This window comes from Portunus trituberculatus, chromosome 17, assembly GCF_017591435.1.
Source record: "Portunus trituberculatus isolate SZX2019 chromosome 17, ASM1759143v1, whole genome shotgun sequence".
Lineage (NCBI taxonomy): Eukaryota > Metazoa > Arthropoda > Malacostraca > Decapoda > Portunidae > Portunus > Portunus trituberculatus.
In genome coordinates, this window is record NC_059271.1 from 2,575,001 (window position 1) to 2,580,000 (window position 5,000).

Consider the following 5,000-nt stretch of genomic DNA (forward strand, 5'->3'; position numbering starts at 1 on the left):
CACTTGCTATTTTGTTTTTCTTCTCTTTTTTTTCTTATCAGTGTATCAATCAATCAATCGTATTTTTTTTTTTCCTTCCTTTTCTCTCACTCACTGGTTGATTGGTCTCTCGGTTCAATTGCTTCGTTCACTTCACACACGCTTCACTCACTGCTTCACTTCCTTTTTTTTCTCGAATCCACGTTTTTCTTTTTCCTTTTTCCCTCTTTTCCGTCGCTTCTCTGCAAAACCACAAAGTCCACAAGCCGCGTTAAGAGAGTGGAGAGAATGTGGATTTTTAACTTTTCCACCGTGCTTACGAGCCAATATCCGGGGCGAGGTGAGGCTGGGAGACTTGTCCTGGGCGGGGAGGGGCGGGTGGGGCGTGGGTTGGAGGGAACTTGTGGGGCCGGGGGAGAGAATGGGTGCAATCTGGCCAGCGCTCGCGTGTGGCCTCATTAACCGCCACACTGATCGCTAAACTTATCACGCCGCGACCACTTCATTGCCTCGCCTCGGTGTGAACGTGACGGAAACACGAGACGCCACTCACTGAAAGGGATCCTACACTCTTCCTCCTTCCTAATAAACAGCAGGATTGAAGCAAGGACAACAAGGACAAGGACAACAAGACGAGACGGCACTCACTAAAGGGATCCTACACTCTCCTTTCTTCTTAAAAAACAGCAGGATTGAAGCAAGGACAACAAGGAAAACAAGGACACGAAGGACAAGGGCAACAAGACGAGACGGCACTCACTAAAAGAATCCTAGACTCTTCTCTAATAAACAAAAGGATTAAAGCAAGGACAACAACAACAAGGACAACACAAGACGCAATAAACAGCAGGATTGAAGCAAGGACAACAACACAAGACGACATTTCACTAAGAGGATCCAAGAATTTTCCTGCTCCCTAATAAACAGCAGGATTAGAGCAAGGATCCCCAGTGGTTTGAAGGATTTCTACTTGTTCTCTTCTCCCGAAAATTCTTGATTAAAAACAGACACACGAAGATAAACGCAATGTATTTATTTCCTTGTCGTTCTCCTCTCTACACTCCAAGATTAGAGCCAAGTTAATAGGATAAATGTGTTCAAACCTCCCTCTTAGATGAGTTCAGGTCAAAGGCAGGTGGAAATACAGAAGCAAGCAGGGAGTTGGAGAGTTTACCAAATGTTTTTAAAGACTTCACGTATTGTTTTCATGGTGATGCTATAGACTGTAGGCCGCCGTGGTACAGTGGAACCATGCGCGCTTTGGGGTCCGAGGGGTCTCCAAGCGCACGGGTTCGAATCCTGTCCACGGTCCGAGTGTAGGTTGGGCTTCCTCACTCGGGGCAACGGTTTCCTAGCGGGTGGGGTTTGAGATAGGAGGTACTACAAAAAGTATCCCCTTTAGCCCAGAAATTCCCGTGAAAAGCCAACATGGTGTAAATAAATAAACAGTTTCATGTCAGTGTGAATGCATTAACGGAACACCTGGAGACACAATCCTTCTACTTTAGGACATGAGCATTTTTTTACAGTGTGGCCTAAATTCTCAGTCTTAGGTTAGTATTCTCAGACACAAATATTCCTTTAGATGAATAAATAAATGGAACAACAAGAGAGATAAGTGAATAGATAAGTTAATATGTCCTGTCTTTCGTCTTCTGTCTAAGGGTCGTATTCTCAAACATTTCTCTGCTTCACTTCTACAATTTCAATAGGGTTTCGTTAAATTTACATGAGTTTTAAGTTTTTTTTTTTTTACGGTTCTAGAGATAGATTGGCAAGATTTCTACATCATTAACTGGAGAAACACTCTTGAAAATCCCGCTAATCATCTCTGTGGCCTTGCAAAATAGTTGTAGTGAAAGAGCAAAGTTTTTTAAGGTGTTTTTACGGTTTTAGAGGCAGAATGACGAGATTTCTACATCATTAACTGGAGAAACACTCTTAAAAATCTCGCCTATCATCTCTGTGGCCTTGGAGAACAGTCGAGGTGAAGGAGCAAAGCGTTTCTGAATAAGGCCCTTTGCTCAAGTATACTTTAATTCCACTAGCCTTCAATATTCTCGCGGTGGTGTCGATGGAAGGGCAGGAAGATGGATGTAGAAGTAGATAATATTATAGAGAGGTAAACTGAGAGGATTGATACAGGTAAATTGATGGATATGGGAAATTATAGCAATATATTTGACAGGTAGACAGACTGATCACCACCACCACCGCCTCCTCCTCCTCCTCCTCCTCCATCATCTCTTGCTCCTCCTCCTCCTCCTCCTCCTCCATCTTCTCCTCTTCCACCACCACCACCTCTTCTACCACCTCTTCAGTTTTCCTCTTCGTTTTCCTCCTATTCCTCCTCTTCCTCCTGCTTCTCACTATCATCATCATCATTATTAATGTTATTACTATTATTATTATCATCGTCATCATTGCTACCTGCTTTTCTTTTTGTATTTCTTTGTTTTCCTCCTCCTCCTCCTCCTCCTCCTCCTCCTCCTCCTCCTCCTCCTCCTCCTCCTCCTCGTTCTCCTTCTCATTTTTACAACCTTCTCTTCTTTTGTTTTTGTCCCTTCTTTCTTCTCTTTCTTCCTCCTCCTCCTCCTCCTCCTCCTCTTCCTCTTCGTCTTCCTTCTCCTTTTCATTATTAAACCTTCTCTTTTATTGTTTCCCTTTTTTTCTTCTCTTTATTCCTCCTCCTCCTCCTCCTCCTCCTCCTCCTCCTTCTCTTCCTCTCTCATTCTCATTCTCATTATTACCATCTTCCTTCCCTTTTGGTGCTTCTGTGCTTTTCTTTTTCCTTCTCTTCCTCATTTTCTCCTTCATATTACAATCTTTTCTTTTTTGTCTTTTTTTCCTCTTTCCTCCTCTTCCTCCTCCTCCTCCTCCTCCTCCTCCTCTTCTTCCTCGTCCTCATACTCATCCACATTATTACCCTCTTCTCTTCCTCTGTGTTCCTTTGTTTTCCTCCTCCTCCTCCTCCTCCTCCTCCTCCTCTTTATCATCGTTATCATCATCATCTTCAACCTTCAAACGGCTCAACAGAATTCTAAATTTTCTTTTCGTGTGTCCCGCAAAACTTTTAACACACCAAACATAATTATGCCAAACTTTACCCTTACACGCTCTCTCTCTCTCTCTCTCTCTCTCTCTCTCTCTCTCTCTCTCTCTCTCTCTCTCTCTCTTATCTAACCCTCCCTCTCCCTCAGATTTTTCTCGTTTCTTCTCATTTTTCTCTAAGACAGACATACTGACAGACATGCATACAGACATATAGACAGACAGACTGACAGAAAGAAAGATAGACAGATAGAGAGACAGACAAATAGACACACACACACACACACACACACACTGACGGACATGCAGATTTAAACAAACAGATAGATAGATGAATAGATAGACAGATAGATTAATGGATAGATAGATAAACACACAAATAAATAAATACATAATTCACACACACACACACACACACACACACACACACACACACACACACACACACACACACATTTCTTTCCAATTCACCACTACAATACCACTCCTTCCATTTCATCCCCTCTCCCTCTCCCTCTCTCACCCTCTCTCTCTCTCTCTCTCTCTCCCTGATATCTTGAGGGGTTTCTGCGGCTGTTGGGTTCTTTACGAGTGCGGGAGATTAGACCAGAGAGCAGCGGCGCCCTTGGAAGAAATGAAAGTTCTGGTGGCAAGTGTAAATCCTCTCTTTGCTATCTCCAGTTTCAATTATGTGAATGAAGGAGCGGGAAACAGAGAAAGAGAGGGAAAGAGAGAAAAAGAGGGAGAGGGAGAGAGAGAGAGAGAGGGAGGGAAGGAGGGAAGGAGAAAGGAGAGAGAGAGAGATTAAACAGCAGAAAAATTAATGAAATGATAAATGAAGAGATAAAATAAAGGTTAAAAAACAGACAGGGAAAGAGAGAGAGAGAGAGAGAGAGAGAGAGAGAGAGAGAGAGAGAGAGAGAGAGAGAGAGAGAGAGAGAGAGATAAATAACAAAAATGGTGGAGAAAGATGAAAAAAGAAAAAAATTAGATCAGATTAGGTTAAGTTAGATTAAGTTAGGTTAGGTAAGGTTAGGTAAGGAAAGGTTAGGTTAGGTTAGGTTAGGTTAGATTAGGTTAGGTAAGGCAAGGAAAGGTAAGGTTAGGTTAAGTTAAGTTTACCTGATTAAAATTAAGTTAGACTGAGTTGCGATAGATTAGATTAAGTTTAGCTAAGTACGGTTAACTCTGTGTGTGTGTGTGTGTGTGTGTGTGTGTGTGTGTGTGTGTGTGTGTGTGTGTGTGTGTGTGTGTGAATGCGCGCGCGGGCTGCTGAAGGAGAGGAGGGCGTGGTGGAAGTCAAAAGGAACAAGATGGGGAAGAGGATGGCCACGAGACACACACACACACACACACACACACACACACACACACACACACACACAGGGCCACGTCACCTTTAAGAGGAGTCCGTGGGCGCCGCTATGCTCGTTGAGATTTCAGCCCAAGTGATCAGAGAAGAGGAGGAGGAGGAGGAGGAGGAGGAGAGGAGGAGGAGGAGGAGGAGGAGGAGGAGGAGGAGGAGGAGGAGGAGGAGGAGGAGGAGGAGGAGGAGACCGACACACACACAAAAAAAAACACCCAGAGAGAGAGAGAGAGAGAGAGAGAGAGAGAGAGAGAGAGAGAGAGAGAGAGAGAGAGAGAATGGCCATTGTGAAGAGAGGAACCCACGATGCTCACTTCAACTTACAGACAAAGCGAGGAGGAGGAGGAGGAGGAGGAGGAGGAGGAGGAGGAGGAGGAGGAGGAGAAGTTAAATGAATCAAAAGAGGAAACAAGAAGATAAAGAAACACACGAGGAAGAGATTCAAGAGGTGTAAAGGAGGAGGAGGAGGAGGAGGAGGAGGAGGAGGAGGAGGAGGAAGAAGAAGAGGAGGAGGAGTAAAACAGTGGGAATAAAAAAGGAAAGAGAGACAGAGAATGGCAAAGAGGAGGGAAAAGGATGCCAGAGAGAGAGAGAGAGAGAGAGA

General features: G+C 44.1%; 1 protein-coding gene across 3 annotated transcripts in view; it reads right to left on the reverse strand.

Moving 5' to 3' along the window:
* Positions 1–5,000, reverse strand: part of LOC123504968 (protein phosphatase 1 regulatory subunit 14C-like) — a 199,733-nt gene that overhangs the window by 48,403 nt on the left and 146,330 nt on the right. For 2 of the 3 annotated variants that reach the window (XM_045255942.1, XM_045255943.1), the window contains exon 2: positions 1–221. This exon is cut by the window's left edge and continues 386 nt beyond it. The exons of the other annotated variant lie outside the window; for it this stretch is intronic. The gene's annotated coding sequence lies outside the window, so the exon portion shown is untranslated. The remainder of the gene's footprint in view (positions 222–5,000) is intronic. 3 annotated transcript variants of the gene reach the window in all.